This window comes from Pinus tabuliformis, chromosome X, assembly GCF_031772625.1.
Source record: "Pinus tabuliformis cultivar Carrire ecotype Pingquan chromosome X, CPIR1, whole genome shotgun sequence".
Taxonomy (NCBI): domain Eukaryota; kingdom Viridiplantae; phylum Streptophyta; class Pinopsida; order Pinales; family Pinaceae; genus Pinus; species Pinus tabuliformis.
This window is the reverse complement of record NC_142308.1, coordinates 1,092,830,892-1,092,852,182: the sequence shown is the minus strand read 5'-3', so window position 1 is coordinate 1,092,852,182 and position 21,291 is coordinate 1,092,830,892.

The window sequence follows — 21,291 nt, the reverse complement described above, 5'->3', positions numbered from 1 at the left end:
GACTATTGGGATGATGCCACGGTGGAAAAGGTCGTCGAATTGCTTCAAGAGTATCAAGATTTATTCCCGAATAAAATCACGGAGTTAAAAGGGATCCTCGGTGACCTGGGAATGATGAAGATAACCCTGAAGCCGGATGCGAAGCCAGTTAAGCAGCGGCCTTACCGGTTGAATCCAAAATACAAAGTGAAGGTCCGCAAAGAGTTGGACAAGATGCTTGCAGCCAGAATAATTGAACCAGTGGAGGAGTTCGACTGGGTAAGTCCTATGGTTGTGCAGGAGAAAAAACAAAAAGGTGAAATTCGCATCTGCGTGGATCTTCAAAAGCTCAATGATGCATGTGTTAACGATCCATTTCTGATGCCATTTACAGACGAGGTACTAGAAAATGTGGGAGGATAGGAAGCCTACTCCTTTACAGATGGCTTCTCGGGGTACCACCAGATCAAGATTGTGCCGGAGGATAGGAGTAAAACAACGTTCACTACCGAATGGGGCTACTTTCAATATATGGTGATTCCCTTTGGACTAAAGAATGCGCCGGAAATATTCTCACACGTTGTGGTAGCTGCATTCAAGGAGTTTATACACAAGTTCTTAGAGGTATATCTTGATGATTGGACTGTGTTCGGGCTGGTTAAGAAACATACCGCGAGCTTACGGTTAATGCTGGATACTTGCTGACAACACCAGATTGCACTTAACCTAAAGAAGTGTACTTTCCTCGTCCCCTTCGGGAACTTGCTCGGCCATGTGGTTTGTAAGCAAGGTCTAATGGTGGATCTGGCAAAGATTGCTCTCATACTCAATCTACAAGCACCACGGAGTGTCAAGCAGCTGCACGCCACGTTGGGACACATTGGTTACTATCGAAAGTTCATCAAGAGCTACGCGCAGATCACGACACCAATGGAACAGTTGTTGAAGAAGGACGCTACTTATTGTTGGAATGAGGAATGTAACAAAAGTCTGGAAACACTTAAGGACAAGATGGCATCAGTTCCTATATTGGTCTTTCCAAAATTGGACATCGAATTTCACGTGCATGTTGACTCGTCATGTATCACACTGGGAGCAATACTCACCCAGGAAGGAGTCGAAGGAATTGATCACCCGATCGCGTTCGTAAGTCGACGATTGTCCAAAGTTGAGAAAATCTACTCCACTACTGAGCATGAGGGATTGGTGATGGTATACGCGCTCCAGAAATATTGCCACTATCTGCTTGGAGGACACTTTAAGATGTATACTGACCACTCTACGCTAAAATACCTAGTGAATAAGCCTGTGTTGGGGGGTCACATTTGTAGGTGGTTGCTATTATTTCAAGAATATGACTTCAAAGTCGTCGTAAAGCCGGGACATCTAAACGCAGGCCCAGATCACCTGTCCCGAATTGAGAATGACGAAGAGCCCACAAACTTAGAGGAAGGACTACCGGATGCACAGTTGTATGCAGTGCGCGTCGCGGATGGCCATTTTGAGGATATAATCCACTTCTTAACCACAGGAACCATGCTGTAGGGATATTCCATTTAGCAAAAGAAAGAATTGGTGATACGCGCAATAGATTTTACTGTTATTGCAGGACACCTCTACAAAATGGGCAACAACAAAATATTACACAGATATGTACCTGAATTCGAGCGAGGACAGATCCTGGCCGAAGCACATGGGGGGGTTGTTGGAGGACATTATGCAGGCCGCGCCACAACATAAAAGATTCTTCGCGCCAGACTATGGTGGCCAACTCTACATCAAGACTTGAAAGCATACTGTCAGGCCTGTGACGTATGTCAACGCACTGGGAAACCATCGTGAAGGGATGAAATGTCGCTCAAGCCATAGATGACGCTGCAACTGTTTGAGAAATGGGCGATTGATTTTGTGGGGCCTATCACACCTCTAGGAAAGACGGGGGCACGGTATATCATCACAGCGACAAAGTACTTGACCTGATGGTGGAAGCACAATCAATTAAAGACTGCACGACCGCTACAGCCACGGAATTCTTGTTCGAGAATGTGTTAACGTGATTTGGATGTCCAAAAATTCTAATGAGTGACTGCGGAACGCATTTCCTAAATGACACTATTAGTGCTCACTTAGGAATTTCAGATATACCATCAATAGAGTACGTCGTACCATCCACAAGCAAATGGGACCGTTGAAGCGTTTAACAAGATTTTGGAGACAACGTTGACCAAAGTATGTAATGCGCAGCGCAACGATTGGGATTTGCGCATATCTACTGTGCTATGGGCATACCGAACAACGTGCAAGAAGTTGATGGGCCAGACACCTTTCTGGTTAGTCTACAGCAAGGAAGCCATCATGCCAATGGAGTACATTGTACCTAGTTTACGAATAGCAGTGGCGACAGGGATGGCAGACCGTGGAGCTTTGGAAGAAAGGATCGCGCAACTGGAGGAACTTGAGGAGGAGTGATTTTTGGCAGGATTTCATTAGCAAGTACAGAAGTAGCGAGAGAAATCTTGGCATGATAGCTATATCAAGATGCGCACGTTCAAAGAGAATGATCTAGTATTACTATATGACAACAAGTTCAAGAAATTCCTTAGCAAGCTTCGCATGCACTGGTTGGGACCTTATGTAGTCAAAGAAGTTACAGATGGAGGCACGGTCCAGCTTGCCAAGCTTAATGGAGACCCATTCCTGGGAAGAGTAAATGGCAGTTGCCTGAAGCTTTACACAGGTGGGCCAACTGCCTGACTAACCACCCGAAGGATAGTCTCACCGCTCCAGCCAGTTGAAAGAGAGCGTGGGACGACAAAGTAGTCTAGGGGGAAGCTGCGCGACAACCGGGGTGCGCATAGACTTGGTTTATCACAAGGGTCACAGTTGCACGGAAAGGGCTGCACTGCTGTGTTGACAAGCAGAGAGGTGACCGTTGCTGTCACTATTCATGACAAGATGTCTGAGTTATGGAAAAAGGGAGTGGGTGGCGGGCAATTAAGAGATGGGGTATGAGCCAGATCTGGAACAATCTACCGCAGGCTTAGCATGAGGGCACCAGAAAAGGCAGGAGCCAACGAATTTGAATTTTGAGACACTTATAAATCACAGGGGGGCATCCACCGAACGAGCTACGCTTCTAAGAACAGTAAGCTATTGTGCCTTCTTGCCGCTATGGAACTGTTCATTATCTACGCTCAAGGAGTAAGCCCAAGGGTTGTGATATGGCCATTGGAGATGCAAGGCTTTCTAAAGAGGACGGTGTTGACAGCTGTGGGCACTGCATAGAGTTCAACATCAATGGTAGGGGATGTGTCAGAAATTTGTAAACACGAAGCGGAACTGGTCTGGATACCGCTGCCTTACCCATGGGCTAGACGATGAACCATGAAAGACAAGGGAAAGGCTATAAATACAGAGACAAATGGTGGAATTGCAATTAATAGGTCGTCTCTGATGCACCTTGAAGATTGGGATCTCATGGATAGCAGCAATGGTCTTGCAAAGTTGCAATACAAGTTGCAGCAGAAAGTGCATACAAAAGATACGAAATTGGAAAATGGCTGCGTTGGTACAAGGAGTTCCCGTATGCGACACCCTAGCTAGAGCTAAAATCCTATGAGAGGGTGTTCTGTGTTAACTAAGAAGAGCAGAATGAGTAGTATCAGTTGCGTGAATTGGTAGCGACAATGGAGTAGGAGCTGGAAGAAGCGTTGCAGGAGACAAAGAGGGAGCAGTGCATCACTCACATGAAGGTGAACTGTGGAGCCTAGGCAGCACGTATCGCCACACCGACGAGTGACTCGGGACGAGTCACGATGATTGTGTTGGGGGCCTATTGGGTAGCGGAGGTCCCATGTAATAGTTTTGGGGCTTAAAGCCTATAATTTAGGATAATAATATTGTAAATCTCCGAAATATGTGGAGCGCGAAATGTAATAGGTCGAGTCAAAGGGTTGTCCGCCCAAGAAATAATATAGAATAATAGGAAGTAAGTCAGCCTGCCCATGGTTCGCGGACCATGGGAATGTATAAATAGAGTGAGGCTCTAAGGGTAAAAGGCAGTTCTTGTTTTGGATAGATCTGAGTGCTATGGGTTTGTGAGGACAATATCTTCTGCGTCTGTAATTTCGAGTCAAGGGTGTTGGTAGGTAGATAGAGGTTTTGTAGCTGTGTGTGTAGAGGCCTAGTAGAGTCTGCAACTATGTGCGTGGACCCCTGTAGTTGAGTGCGCAAGACGGATCTGGTTGTATTTAAGAGAAGATCAATAAAGATAAGATTTTCTGAATCATTGTGTGTTTACTTGCAGATCTATTTATTGCTTGTGTTATGAAGTTATGCATCTTCTGTTATAATTGCATGCATGGGGTTTTAAGTTTAAATGTTTGCTTAAAAACTGTAATAAAAAGCTCGGATCTAGTAATAATTTGGTTAGTAAGAAAGTGCGTCTGTGCGGATGTACGCGAAAGCCTGACAGTAGTACTGAGTGGCGCGAGGCCACAGAATGGTTCACGACCCCTCCAGACCACATCAAGACATCCCAAGGGCGTGGAAACCTGGTTCCAACACCCTCCCCTGCTACCTCGGGTGAGACCTTAGTCCGCTCCCTGCGGGCTGTTGCCGAAAGGGCAGGTAGCTACGGGATTTGTCTGGCTAATAACTCTTCCGAACCTGGGTCAGGGCCCAATAACCCAACATAATGGATCAAGTTCAACCTCATAGTATCTCGATTTCATGGTTGATTTTTAAGTTTTCATTGCAATGGGTCGAGTTCGCCTCCACTACGTGTCAATTTCATAGTTTATTTTTAAATTTTTATTGTAATGTGTCAAGTTGTCTTAGGCTAAGATTTTAAAATAGCTATAGTTTTAATATTTTAAAAAAATATACTATTGGTATAATGATTCTTTCATTCAGGCTTTCATTTTTAAAGTTTTTTTAAGTCATATAATTTGTCCATAATGCTGTGTTTGAAAGATGTTGAAAACTTAAAGTTTTTTGTAGTTATGATATTTAGTTTTAATTCCATGGTTGAAAATTTAAGATTTTTCTAAGTCATGATATTCTATCTTTATTACTATGATTGAAAGCAATTATAATTTTAGGGTTTTTAGAGTCAGGATATTTTATCTTTAACACCATGGTTGAAATTTGTTTAATTTTGAAGACTTTTCAGAGACGTGATATATTCCCTTTAACACCATGCTTGAAAATTGTTAAAATTTTAAAGTTTTTCAAAGTCATGATATTTTATCTTTAATATCATTGCTAAAAAGTGTTGAAAATTTAACCCGACCAAAAAAAAATATCTTTGTTCCAACATCTTTCAGGGTGTTTTTTCATGTTATTTGTGCAAAAAAAATGTTTTTTACTTTCATTTTTAAAAAATGTTGTAAATTTACCCCCTCCCGCAAATCAAGCAAACAAACAAACAAAAAGTATTGTTACAATATCAACACTTTTCGTTTTCAAGGTGTTTTTCAGGTTATTTGTGAAAAAAATGGTTTTTATTGCCATTTTTTTTAATTTTGAAAATTTACCCAAAAAAAACTTGTTCTAGCATTAACACTTTTCATTTTTGAGTTGGCTTTCCATGTTTTGGGGGATTTTTTGGCTGGAGTTCTTGTTTTGAGATCACATATCTCATTAAGTTAGTAAGTTTGTTCACGTAAGTATTGGCTCTCACCCTACAATTGTATGACCCTATGCTCGAAAGTAGATAGGTTGGTTTTCAAGTCTGCATTTTATTTCTTCAACTCATTTATGTTTAGCTCTGTTGTTGTCACAAAATAAATCTTGGTTGATGTTATCATCTCAAGGTTCATAGTTGTGTTTATAACAATGTCTTTCTCTATAACCACTGATATAAGCTTCGATGGATTTTTAGCATAGCATTTGTGCCTCTCTTGCATAGTTTTCCATTGGACTTTATCAAAGGTGAGCCTAGAAATGTCCAATACTTATTCTTCCTCCTCTAGAATGCCCAATTCCTAAAGTGGGAAATGTCCACTGGTAATGGGAGTAGATGGTGGGATATTCAAGGGAGGCATATCCAAATGCATCTTTGGAGCCTTTGACTATTAGTCTTTTGTTGATTTTTTCTCTCGTTCTTTGAGTGGTTATTGCTTGATTTTCTCAGCCAAATCCTCTTGTTTCTTTTTTTCCTCCTTTTCTTCCTTCCTCTTCATTTCTTATTCTTCTCTCTTTCTTTTCTCTTCTTCAACTTTTTCTTGTTCTTCTTATTTCCTGCATTTCTCTTCTTCTGCTTCCTTTTTGAGTCTCTTTATTCTTCCATTTTCTTCATCTTATCTTCTTTCCTTTTGGCTATTTCTGCATTTATCTTTTCCAGGTCTTCTTTTCTATACCTTTCCTCCTCTTTCTTCTTTAGGGTTTCCTCTTCTTGTTGTTGTTTTTTTTGGGCTTCTTCCTACTTGTCATCTTTCTATTTTTTTATTTTCCTTTATCACTTCCTTTCCCTTTCTTTCTCTTCAGAATGGTTTCCCTTGCTTCAAGAGTCGTGATATCTTGGGTATCATTATCTGATTGTTCTCCCTCCTTTTCTTATTTCACATTTGGTCCTACTCCCCTAGAAGCATTATAAAGGGTCTTGATCTTTTCTTCTTCATCATCAATGAAGTGTGCATATGCCCAACCAAATCCAATTGATTTGCAATGTGTAGATGCAATACCTTTTGGGTCATACTTATGGAAGCTTAACCCAATGAAATGGAAAATATTTTGATCCTCAGCTTTCGCTTCAGCCTCCTTAAAGTTTTGGAGGGTATATGCTTCAATTGTCAAAGGGAACACATGTCATGGCCCTGTTTTACCTTTTTCTAATTTCTTGGAGAGTCTAGTAATCAATTGATAGGAAACATCTTGTAAAACTACTTTGTTTGTCACTAGTGTGAGGAGAGCATGAGGAGGTTTGTAGGCATTAAAAATCCTAATATAGGTTTCTTCTCTAATTGGGAACTAATCTACAACAACAGGGAGGGTCTTCCTGGCCCTTTTAGTCATGCATGGAGGATCTTCTTCAAAAAGTGTGTTGTACAGAGGAGAAATGAAAGAATCTTCGATTGTTTCATACATTCCTTTATAACCTAAACTCCAAAATCTTTTATAATGAAAATTCACATACTCTTGCGCTTATGGAATCCATTTAAAACTTAATCCTTTGAAGTCACAATTTGCACAAACTTCATCAGACAAGAAGTCATATAAAATTATGATTGCTGACCTTTTGTGGGGTTCTTAGCTGCCTAAATATTTGACTTGAGAGAGGATGAAGGAATTCTTTCCTAATTGAATATCGATTCTTTCGTGGTAACCATGTGCATTAGAGGGACCCGTGATCCTAGAAAATTATTAATTTTTTCCTTCCCAGATAGTTTGTTCATCATGGCAACCATTAACTGGTATACCTTCCTGAGGCATTTTGTTTTATAGACCTGGTCTACTTTAAGACTGAATTTGGTTGGTTCCTTCCACCATGACTTAAATATGTCTTTGGTAGATTCATTGAAGGTTGATAACTATTTAGTGCTGAAGGTTTCTTCACGCTCAGGAAACTTATAATAGGAAGCAATATCAATAGTGGTGAAAGAAGTTATGAACTCCCCATCATGTCCCCTTATTTCCTAGTGATGCTCATCTGTGTGTTGCAATATTCACTCTATTGTTTCTGCACATGGAAAAACTAGTGCATGTGCATCCACTTTATGCAACCAAGATTTCTTGATTTTGATATATACTTTGAAATATTTTTGATCTTGCAGGATGTCCTTATCTTCAAATTCCGAGTAGATGTCCCAACAAGCAAGTTTTGTGGTCTTATTAATATTGCAGTTAGTATCAATATATATGGGTAGTTTTGGTGGATTATCTATGACTCCTTCTATGCTACTCTCAACTCTGCTAGAGATATTTTCAAAACCTCTAACCACTAGTGGTACCATCCCTTTGGAATAAGATGATATACTGATGCAATCTAAATCAATGGTACCTGGAGTTTCAAAAATATTGCCCAATGATATAGATATTAGCACAAGAAAATTGTAATCACCAATTGATAAGAAAATGAGAGTGTTACATTGAGGCTTTAGACTACATGGGTATAGGCAATTAGGTCTTGGTAGGGAGAAAGGTTTATGCTTAGGTTGCATGCTTAATTTGTAGGACATGTACATTTAAAATATAGGGTAGGTCACAAGGTTCACACACAGTTCAGGTCATAGGATGACATATCAATGCAAGTTGAAATATGGATAAGTGACATCTGTATTGCATAGAGAAAGTTTCATTTCACTCAGACAGAGTAGTTCACACTTTATGATTGCAAGGCAAGTCACACTTCATGACTACATTACTATGGATTGTGGGTGTGATTAGCAACCAGGTCATGATCAAATTTCACTTCATAGGTTGCATAAAAATCTCTTATCAAAAGTCACATATTTGTAAGGCTTTTCCAATGGGTGAGTTGCAACCTAGCTTAGGTCATTATTCACAACTACAAATGAGTCGCAAATTGGATTAACGAGTGAGGTCACAACCTTGGAAGGTATTTGGGGAAGTGATAAGAGCTTTAAGGAATGAGCATATGAACAGGCCTTTGACCCCTGTAGCACTTAAAACCAAGCAAGGAATATTTCAATGGTTGTAAAATTAGTGGGGTTGAGGCTATGAGATTCAAAGCATGAACCCAATGAGGGCATAGGGGTTATGACTATGCCCAAAATGAATAAAATTTGGGTAGGGGTTTTACTTAGACAAATTCTTTCAAACAATGAACTTGAAGATATTAATTCCATAGAAATGGTGTTAGCACCGAATTCAAACCACAAGATGCATGATTGTGACCATGGTGGGAACTAATGGAATTGAATCAAAGAAAAAGGTTGGTAGGTTTGTCTAGAACATTGAAAATAGCATAAGGCATTGAAATTGTGAGGTGATGGATCTCCATAATTAAAGGTTCAAACAAGGCTTGATGGTCATGATCGAGTATGCAAGGGTAAAGGGTTGTGAGACTACAAAAGCCAAGATCAAATATTAAAGGAAAATTAACGGTGAGCAAGGGTTAGGATGGGCATACACAGAGATGAGGCACAGAGGGTTTGATACTTGTCAACTTGAACATGAGCAATGATTACAGGAAGACATGTGTTACTCACCATATCGTAGGTTGCATTCATCATTGCGAGTTAGATGAGGTGTTGCTTCTTCAATCATTAGGAAGTAAGGGTGAGTGTTTATGAGGGAGTGAGTGATTTTATAAGAGTTAAGACACATGTGAAGGTGATTCATGACTATTCCTTGTGCAAAGGTTTTATCGCATGTGACTACCCTATGTGAGAGATCGCAAGTCATAGTCCCATATGATAGAGATTACAAGTTAGAAATGAAATTTGTATCCCGGGGACGTCACAAACTTTTTGTTTAGGGAGGGTCGCATTTTAGAGATTGAACATAATTTTGTGTGTGATGGGTGTAGAGATGTTACAAGTTGTGATTTCAAATCACAGCGAGGAATCACTAGAGATCTGAAATGTGACTTTGTGATTTGGTGATAGGGTCTAAGTTTCATGCTTTTAGGGTTAGGTTTTCTAGGCTCCATTGAAACCCTAGGTAGGCCAGTGAGGATAAAACCCCTAGGAGACCATAGGAAAAGTATGGTAATAAGTTTCATATAGGGGTCTCTAAAATTTTGAAAGAGCTGAAATTTTGGGGTTGTTGTAAAAACTACAACAATATGTAGTGGATAATGTCCTATAAAGAATGCGGCAAAGAAAAAAATCCTCCAAGGGTGGAGGGAGAGCACAAAGAAGGAAATGATTATAATCATAGCAATAAATTTGTAGAGAGATTAAACCAAACAAAGAACCATCATAGAGGCTTGCTAGGTAAAATAATTATAGAGAGCAGTGGCTTGCATGTAAGGCTAAAGGAACAACTAGAAGCTTATGGATTGACGAACCTACTATATTGGGAAGTGCCATGCAGGTGTTTGTGAGGGATTTTGAACCACCAAGAGTTTCCTTGGGGATGAATCTCTAGTGCTTGACTCATTGATGAACCACCTAGAGAGGTTACCTCTTTACCCATCGATAGCTTATCCATTGATGAACCTTCCTCAATGTGGACTGTTATGCTCTTAACCTGCAAAAGATACCCAAATACAGAATATGTGAAGAAAGATACCTAGAACATAGAACAGTGAGAGACAACAACACATATTTTATTATTCAGAGAGCAATGTTCACTGGCCTCTTTGAGGGGGCAACCTCCAATAGAGCAGAGCTCGATACAAAAATAAGACACGATGCTCCTCGCAGGGAGTCTATATCCTTTATATATGACTCATACATGCAATACCAAGGATCAATACCATGGGTTTTATTAATACCATCTATCTAATACTACGGCCCATTTGCAACTAACTGTGGTCCCGTCATTAATTGCGGGTTAACCACTTACAATTATTAATATGGGCTTTATTGACCCTTGACTATGAATCGATCCCATTACATAAATAAGGGGGTTAGGGTGGGACCCTAACATGCCCTCCCCCTTAAGACTAGCCTTGTCCTCAAGGCTGAAGCTGTGGAAACTGCTGAAGAATAGTGGCCGGTTCCTAAGTTGCATCTTCTGGAGAGGTGTCTTTCCACTTGACGAGAACTTCCCTAATCATGCGGCCCCGCAAGTGCCTGTCTCGTGTGTCTAGGACCTGTTCAGGTTGGAGCCAGATTGACCCTTCTTCGTCCAATTCAGGTAGACTTGTTTGAATTCTGCAATTGTTCCCAATCAATTTCTTGAGGCATGAGACATGGAAAACTGGATGGATTTTTGCAGTAGGTGGCAAAGCCAACTTGTAAGCCACTTCTCCAATGCGCTGAAGTACTTGATATGGTCCATAGAATTTTGGAGATAGTTTCTGACAACCCTTGTCTTTGAGTGATGTTTGCTTATATGGTTGTAGCCTCAAAAAGACCTGATCCCCTTCTTGAAATTGGTGCTCTGAGCGATGCTTGTCTAACTATTGCTTCATGCGGTTTTGAGCTTGATGAAGATTCTCTCTAAGATGGGCGAGCATGGTTGCGCAGTGTTATAGGAGTTGATCCACTGCTTGTACTTTTGAGCACCCCTTGAGATAAGAAGTAGGGGAAGGAGGGAGTTGACCATATACTGCTTCATAGGGAGTCATTTTGGTGGTGGCATGATAGTTGGTGTTATACCACCATTCAGCCAGAGGTAACCACTGTACCCAAAGATGTTGCTTTTCTGAAGTGAAACACCTAAGGTAGGTTTCCAGACATTTGTTGACGGCTTCAGTTTGACCACCCGTTTGCGGATGATAGGAAGTACTGAGTTTTAGTTAAGTGCCTTGTATCCTGAAGAGTTCCTGCCAAAAATTACTGGTGAAGATCGGGTCGCGATCGGACACAATAGAAGTGGGCATGCCATGCAATTTGAAGATCTGATCCATGAAAGATTGAGCGACCAAAGTTGGTTTAAGCGGGTGGGGTAGGGCGCATAAATGAGCATACTTCGAAAGTCTATCCACAACCACCATGATGACTGATTTGTTTCCTGACTTTGGAAGACCTGTAATGAAATCCATAGAAACCTCCATCCAAATTGATGCCAGGATGGGCAACGGTTGTAATGTGCATGGTGTGTTGACGGTCTTGCCTTTGTGGCGTTGACAGACATCACATTCTGCTACGAACGTAAGGATGTCCTTTTTCATGCCTGTCCAAAAAAATGATCTTCTGGTGCAAGCATACGTCTTCTGAAAGCCTGAATTTCCTGTAATGGGGGATGAGTGCAATTATGCCAAAATGCGACTTTTGAGGGTGGATGTTGGTGATATTACAACTCTGTCCCTGTAGCGAAGAATATCATCCTGCCACGAGTAGCCCTTGGTGGAATTTGGATCTACCTGCAATTGAGAAATGAGTTGGGAGAGCCCGGGATGTGAAAACCATTCCCTGCGAGCCTCTTCAATCCATTCTGGAATGGGGAGGGAAATTGCTAGCAAAGTACTTTCCTCCTCAAATTGGCGAGATAATGCATCTGCTACACTATTGTCTTTCCCTTTCTTGTAAATGATCTCATAATCATATCCCAGCATTTTGGCGAGCCATTTATTTTGTTGTGGGGAGGATAGGCGTTGCTCCAAAAAATATTTAAGACTGTGATGATCTGTGCGGATTTGGAAACGTCGCCCCAATAAGTAAGGTCACCAGGTCTCTACTGCATGTAAGATGGCCATCATTTCCTTCTCGTAGGTAGATTGGCCCAGATTCTTCCCACTTAGTTGTTGGCTTGTGAAGGCCAAAGGTTGCCCTTCCTGCATTAAGACCGCCCCAATACCTGTACTCGAAGCATCACATTCAATGACAAAAGATTTGGTGAAGTCAGGTAGTGCTAAGACTGGAGTGGAACACATGGCATTTTTTAGAGCTGTAAATGCCTGTTGTGCTTCCTCATTCCAGAAGAATGAATTTTTCTTTAGGAGTTGAGTGAGGGGCTTCGCTATGCGACCATAGTTGCGGAAAAATTTACGATAATAGCCTGTGAGACCCAAAAATCCTCTCAAGCTCTTCAAGGTCTTAGGTTGAGGCCAATCCTGCATTGCCTGGATCTTTTTGAGGTCCACCTTGACACCTTCACGCCCCACAATATGGCCTAAATACTCAACTTCTTCCATGCCAAACGAACACTTGGACATCTTGACAAATAATTTATGCTTGCGGAGCAATTGCAAGAGTAGATCTACATGCTGAAGATGTGCGGCCCAAGTGCAACTATAGATGAGGATGTCATCGAAGAAGACAAGGAAAAATTTCCTGAGATATGGTTTGAGAATGTGGTTCATAAGGCTCTAAAAAGTAGAGGGGGCATTACAAAGACCGAATGGCATGACCAGGAACTCATAATGGCCTTCATGAGTTCTAAAAGCAGTCTTTGGAATGTCGACTTCCTTCATGCGAATTTGGTGGTAGCCTGAGCGAAGATCCAGCTTAGTGAAGAATTGAGCCCCATTGAGTTCATCCAGCAAATCGTCAACCACCGGGATGGGAAATTTATCTTTGACTGTCAACTTATTGAGGGCCCTAAAGTCTGGACACATCCGCCACTCCCCGTCTTTCTTGAGCACCATGACCACCGGTGATGAATAAGGACTAATGCTGGGATGAATGACACCTGCTTCCAAAAGTTCCTTGATTATTTTTTATATTTCATTCTTTTGGGTGAACAAATATCTGTATGGGTGCACATTTGGGGGTTGGGCCCCTGGAACCAAGGTGATGCTATGATCATGTTCCCCTCTCAAGGGTGGAAGCTCATGAGGCTTGTCAAAGACCAGCAGATGGTTATTTAAAATCTGTTGCATCTCAGGATGAATTGGCAGAGACTTGGTTTCGACTGCCTGGATGGCATTAAATTGAGCTATAACTCCATGATGGCCCTTTTTTAGCAATTTTTCCATCCTATGCGAGCTGATGATAGAGGGAGCTCCCGCCTGGAGTCCACGGAGGGTATGTGTGTAGTTGTTCTACTTAAAACTCATATATAACTCCTGGAAATCCATTGTGATTGGCCCAAGAGTGCGAAGCCATTCAGCGCTGAGGACAATGTTGCAACCTCCCATGTGTATGGAAAACATGTGGGTTTTCAACTGATAATCCCCCATTTGAAGTTTGACATTTTCACAGCAGCCTTCACATTTCATTGTGCCCCCAACCGCAATTTGGACTTGGAAGTTAGAAACTGCTCGTACAAAACAATGCACTGCTTCTGCGACTTTTTGATGGATGAAATTATGTGTACTTCCACTAACAGTCAAGACTACTACTGGGCGATGTTTAATAAAACCTCTGATTTTGAGAGTTTGAGGTGAAGAAATCCCTGCCAAAGCATGCAACGAAATAACTGGTTTGTCAGAGACATTGTCCTTTTGGTGTCCTCTTCGAGCGCCTCATGTTCCTCAAGTGGTGGATCTTCCTCTGTTGAGCTCTAGTCAGTGGCATCAATTTGAAAAAATTTGGGCTCCTTGCATTTATGACCCGGGGAGTATTTTTCATCACAGTAGTAACATAATCCTTGCTTTCTTCTTTCGGCTATTTCCGCAGGTGACACCTTTTGGACCTTAAGTGTTTGAGTCGTGTTGTGAGCCTGTGGGGGGCGACCTTTAGCGGAGAAATTTGGGCGACTGTACTGGGTTGCTAATGCACGTTCCACGTTACGAGCTACCTTGCAAGCCTCCGTCCATGTGGGAGGGTGGTGTAGTAGGACTTGGGATTTGATGGCTTCTTTAAGACCGCTGATAAAACATTCCGTGTAGAACACATCTGAGAGACCCCAAGTGCGGAAGGCTAAGGCTTCAAAAGCTGTAATATATTCATCCACTGTGCCAGCCTGTTGGAGCTTAGTAAGACGACCCAAAAAAGAAGATTCCTGGTCAAAGCGGTCTGTAAGAGCTTTTTTGAATTTGGTCCAAGCCAGAAAAGGTCCATTGCAACGTTGATGCCATTCCCACCATTGCCACCTTTCATTGTCCAAGTACATGCTCCCCACCATAAGCTGAGTCACATCATCTAAGATGTTATTCAGATTGAAATACTGCTCCATTTGTGCTATCCATGCTGCCAGGTGAGAACCGTCAAATTTATGCATATCCAACTTGGGAGGTCACTGACGGGATTGTTGGTGGGTGCGCCAGACGTGAGGAGAGTGGCTAGACTCACCCTCACTGTGTCCATTGCCATTATATGCCTCCTCGTGGGCTTCCTCCTTGCCCTTCGGGATTATGCTTGGGATCAGGCTATTTAGTCGGTCAAGCTGAATGTGGAGGGATTGCAAGGATTCTTCAAGTTTGTCCATCCTTTCATTGGCCATAGCTTGAGCTCTAGTTTCTACCATGCACCCACCTGATGTTTTTGAAAATTGTGACCGCCTAAAAATATTTTTTTCACTAAGAATTGAATGGTACCACCGTGCTTAGCTCGTCATCCTGATTCTGACGACGTGTTTTACTCCTTCCTTATGAATACTGCAGTCGCCAAATCCTCAAAATGTCAATGCGGCCAAAAGTCCTGTGAAAATTATACCCCGGTATAGGAACCCCACACAACTACTCAGATCTGGTGGATCTGAGAGATCTGAATGGCGGATCGGATAGCTTTGGGTGGCGGAACAGACTGTTGCTGTGGATCTGATGGATCTAATAGATCGAAATGGCTGGTCTGCTAACTTAGAACTGCGGGACTGATGTCTGCTGCTGCTGCACCTCTTTGTGTGCTGATCTGGTAGATATGATGCGTGATCCCCAAATAGAAAAGGGAACTATGGTCTCGAGGAGTGTCAAGTGATACAGATCGCAATATACATAAGGGTATGACAGTAGTACTCGGCCCAATGTTTCAGGGCTCTAACTAACGAGGATCAGCCGTACCCTTAGCCGTACAACCCGACTATCCTATTGTACGGGCGAGTAATCTCTCCGAGTGCTGTTCTCGGTGTACTCTAGCAGCAAGACGACCGAAGGTTTATCTATGGCAAGGTTGTAGAGGAGCTAAGGGGCTTCTGATATACCTAGAAGGTACTTGGAAGACAGTCCGTACGCGGTTCTGTCTAATGCACTACTACTCGAAGGGGTACCCACAGGGGTTACAAGGGAGTCCAAAAAGCATGACCACCTCTTGTATTTCCTGCGTGCATGCGTCCCCAAATCCGTAGGTTTATGCGCTCAATGACAGATCCCGTGGTTTAAATACGTCGGAACACGTCTCTAGCCAAAAAAGTTTTTTTTTGCTACGAAATGGAGATCCCACCGGCCCTGGAAAGTGCTCTAATACCACTTGTTATGCTCTTAACCTGCAAAAGATACCCAAATACAAAATATACGAAGAAAGATACCCAGAACATAGAACAATGAGAGACAACAACAAATATTTTATTATTCAGAAAGCAATGTTCACTGGCCTCTTTGAGGGGGCAACCTCCAATAGAGCAGAGCTCGATACAAAAATAAGACACGATGCTCCTCGCAGGGAGTCTCTATCCTTTATATATGACTCATACATGCAATACCAAGGATCAATACCATGGGTTTTATTAATACCATCTATCTAATACTACGGCCCATTTGCAACTAACCGTGGTCCCGTCATTAATTGCGGGTTAACCACTTACAATTATTAATATAAGCTTTATTGACTCTTGACTATGACTTGATCCCATTACATAAATAAGGGGGTTAGGGTGGGACCCTAACATGGACTCTCTTCCCCTGGTGAGATGAAACTCTATGTATAATGATATCCTAGCATGGATTTTGATATGGTCTTAGAATCGGAAGAGAGTGAGTAGAAACTCATGTGGTTGGTGGATGAAGGAAGAGTGGCCTTGTGACATCTAATCCAACTATCTATATTGGTTGAAATTTTCCCTTATATGCACTCCACCTCAAGCACTTGAAGATCGCTTAAGGGTGACAACTACAAGTAACTATGGTTATAGCTAGTCTATGGTTGGATGGAGATTTAGAGTTCCACTCTTAATTTCTAGATCTCTTATAAGATAAGTATGCTCTTATGTTATGTGATTGTTAATATTCTATCTATGACTATTGTGTCAAATTACTATTATCTGTGTTTCTAAGGAGTGTTGTCTTTTTCTTAAATGAGGAATGTGGAATTCCAATGTTGAAATGATCTTGAATGTCGTCCTTCATATATGGCTTATTCCTGTAATTATCTTGAGTTTGTGGATTGGCCTATATGATCTGTGTATGAAGAAGTGGATGACCTTTTCTAAACAATTAGTTGCTTGAATGAAATGCCCGTAAAGTACAAGATTATTGATTGGGTAATGCTTGTGGAAAAAATCGAATGACGGTTGAATATATGGCACCACAGATGGCTCTTCAGGGCTGGCCATCTCACTCTTACCCTCTCCCTTTGGTGTCAATGTTTTCCTTGCGCATCTTCATGCACAACATGAAAATGAATTGAGGAAGTGCACTCATATTTATATGAAAATAACATCTTCCTCTTACACGAAAATAACATTAAATTTACCCTAAATCCCTCAAATTGGGGAGGGAATGGGACATCCTCCAAGTTACATAATAAAATATTCCGCAAAACCCTTCTAAATGCATTAAATATGTATGAAATAACTGAAATAAAACCACATCATCATCCAAGTGGGTGAAGTACTTGTTGGGTCCGATGACAACAAATGTGGCCTCCAAAGGCCCCTTAGCATGTGGTAACATGTCATCAAATGTAATCTCCAAGTGTAATTATTTCTCCTCCCAATGTTCAAGAGTACCCCACTCATGTGGCCAGCTCCCCATCCAAATCATCAATACGGTGGCAGGATGCTAAGTTGTAGTTTTAGGAGGATGGGTCAGAAGGTATAGAAATATATATATATATATATGTCAGGCTAGGCAGTAACTCCACACAACAAAAACTGATTTGTGCATTATTCCATTAGGTAGGTCTTTGTTATATACAATAGGGAGTGACTATTCAGTTCATCTCCCGATGACTGCTCACATTCCTAATTTAATTATTTACATAAATTCACCCAATCATGAAGATTAGGTGTCAACATTCCCCCCTTAATCTGAAGGGATGTTGGTGAGTCCAAGCATCATTCTGAATCGTTCAAGCTTTTCCCTTCCAAGCGCTTTGGTGAAGATGTCTGCAATTTGCTCATTAGTGAAACAATGATGGAGATGGATTGTTTTGGCCTCAACATGATGTTAAATCTGATGATATTTAGTATTGATGTGCTTTGTTCGATCATGGAACTTTGGGTTCTTGGCCAACTTTATTGTAGAGGTGTTGTCAATCATGAGTGGAGTTGATTGCACTTGTTTTACCTGCAAATCTTCAAGAATTTTCCTGAGCCACACAATTTCTTTTGTTGCTTCAAATGCTGCCACGTGTTCTGCTTCTGTTGTGGAATCTGCTGGAACTAATTGTTTGCATGATCTCCAGGAGACAGCTCCTGATCCAAGACTCATAGCATATCCTGAAGTAGATACCCCAGTTTCTTTGTCTCCATCGAAGTCTGAATCAGAGTATCCGATCAAACTGAAGTCATCCACCTGTGTGTACTTGATTCCAAAGTCTTGAGTTCCCTTCAAGTACTTTAGAACTCTTTTTGCAGCAGACCAATGTCCCTCACAAGGCTTTTGCATAAACCTGGAGAGGATTCCAACAACAAATGAAATATCTGGTCTGGTAGTAGTTAGGTAGTTGAGACTTCCTACAAGCTGTCTATACTTTGTTGCATCCTCAAATTCCTTTCCTTCAATAGATATGAGCTTCAAGTTTTGTTCCATTGGAGTAGTAAGAGGATTGCACTCTGTCATGCCAAACCTGTTCAACAAATCGCCAATGCATTTCTTTTGATAAAGAAATATGGGCTTTGGATGTTGGGTTACTTCAATGCCAAGATAGTAATGAACATAGCCCAAATCAGTCATTTCAAAACTTTTTCCCAATTGCTTCTTTATGGATGCAATGTAGCTTTCATTGTTCTCTATCATTAAAAGATCATCTACATATACCACAAGATATACAACTATTTTGCCAACTTTTTTGACAAATAAAGTTGCATCATCAAGATCAAAATGATTGAAATTGAGTTTCAGAAGATGCTCAGTTAGTTTTTCATACCAGGCTTGTGGTGCTTGTTTGAGGCCATACAAGGACTTCACAAGTTTTCATACTTTATGTTCATGTCCTTTCATAGAAAATCCTTTAGGCTGGGACATAAAAACATTCTCTTTTAGATCTCCATTCAAGAAAGCAGTTTTTACATCCATTTGATGGACTTTCCAACCGTTCTGAGCTGCTAGTGCAAAGAGTGTCCGGATGTTGGCCCATTTTGCTGTGGGGGCAAAAGTCTCCTCATAATCGACCCCTTCCTTCTGTGAAAAACCTTTTGCCACAAGCCTAGGTTTGTGCTTGTCAAGTGAGCCATCAGATTTATACTTGTTCTTGTAGACCCACTTGCAGCCAATTGGTTTGGTTCCAAATGGAGGATCAACCAGCTTCCAAGTGCCGTTCTTTATGAGGGCATCATACTCCTTTTGCATCGCTTCTTTCCATTCATCATGAGAAGCAAATTCTTTGAAGGAAGTTGGTTCAAAATTTGTAGACAAGTTCAACTCACAATCATAAGAAACATCCATATCAACAGGTGAATTAGAGTCATCTACATCACCTCCATTTTGTCGGTTTGAATTTCTGGTTCCTGTTTTTCCAATTTCATCAGGATGAACACTTTCAAGTGTCTTCATCAGCCACTTTGGGGGACCTTTCTGAGATGGTCCAGGATGCTCTGTTGATTGAGTTGGGACTGAATCGAGATTGAGTCTCCCAATTCTATCAATTACATCACTTAAATCATCATCCGTTGTTGGAGTTTCATGCGAGGGAGAGTGTTCTTCAGAAGAAGATTCCACATGTTGATCTAGTATAGGAATCTCCCCTTCAAGATGTGGAATCTGATTATCAAATTCTTGAAATGATTTTGCTTTTGCGAATCTATCCAAGAGATCAAGTTGCTGCTCAACAACATTGTCAGTTTTGGATGATTCAAGGAAAATTACATCTCTAGATACAACAAATTTCTTATTTACTTCATCATAGATGCGGTATGCTTTGGAGGTGTTTGAGTACCCTCGGAAGATACACTTATGACTTCTAGCACCAAGTTTGTTTCTATGTACCTTTGGTATCAAAGCATAACAGGTGGAACCAAAGACCCTGAGATGTTTTACCGAAGGAACATGTCCATACCACAATTCATAAGGAGTCTTGTTTCTTATAGCATTAGATGGACATCTATTCTTTATATATGCAACACATAGGACAGCATGAGCCCAAAACATTATCTTTACATTTTTGAAGAAAAGCATGGATCGTACCATATTCAAGATTGTTCTATTCATTCTTTTAGCTACACCATTCTGTTGGGGATTATAAGGTATAGTTGTTTGATGTTTGATCCCATGTTGGCGAAGATAGTTTTCAAATTCATTTGATGTGTATTCTTTTCCATTATCAGTGCGAATAGACCCAATATGAGATTATGCATAATTTTCAATCCATTTATGAAAATTCTTGAATGTTTGAAAAGCATCAGATTTGTTCTTCAATAAATAAACCCAACACATTCTGGTGTAGTCATCAATAAATGTCATGATATATTTATTTCCATTTGCAGAAGGAACAGGCATTGGACCACATAAATCTGAATGAATGATTTCAAGCTTCCTATGTGCTCTTGAATGTGAATCATGAAAAGGCTGTTTGCTATGCTTTCCTAGAATGCAAGCATCACATTGCTTAAGTTTCCTAGGAATTGTAGGCAAACCAGCAACACCATTTTTCTCCAATAAGCGGAGACTGTCATAGTTCAAATGTCCAAATCTAGCATGCCATAATAAACTTGATGGAGGTATACCTTCTTCATGATGACAGTTGTATGAGAAATGTTGTGCATGAACAGATGTTCCTTGCAGTTTGAGAAGCCTTTCTTCTTCTATTCCCCTCATGACAAGTGAGTGGTCAGATGCTTTTCTTACCTCAAGCTTGCCATCAAACATATGAATGGAGTGACCTTGCTGGCGGATGTGGACCAAGGACAACAAGTTTCTCTTGAGCTGTGGGAGATATAGAACATGATCCAAAAGAAAGTCTGGAAGACCAGGAAGTTTAAGCCTGATTGTGCCAAGCCCTGATGGCTTGATTGTTGATTGATCTACAAAGTATACTGCTCCATCAACATTGTCAGTGAAATCTTCAAAAAAATCTTTTCTATGAGTCATGTGACAGGTTGCTCCTGAATCAAGCAACCAATCATTTTTCCATGAAGCAAGTGAAGCATAAAACAAATCTTCTTTTACTCCAATGTTACATTGTGCCTCAACATAGTGAGCGGATTCAGGTGCTTTACCTTTGTCTGTATCATCAGTTTTACCTTTCTATTGATTTCTTTTCTGCTCAATTTTGTCCCATGGTAGCTTGCATGTAGAGGCATCATGTGATCCATTTCTTTTGCAATGAATGCAGTGAAGATATGCCTTTTCTCCTTGAGAATGTCTGCCCCCCCTGCCTCTGAAATATCTTCCTCTTCCTCTTCGTCCACCTCTTCCTCTTGTAGAATCTTGAGTAGGATGCTTTTCTTTATGAGCAAGGCACACAATCTCTTTAGAAGATTCAGGGGTTGTCTTCTTTCCAAAAGCTTTCTCTCTTTCAGCAAACTTTTTCACAAGAG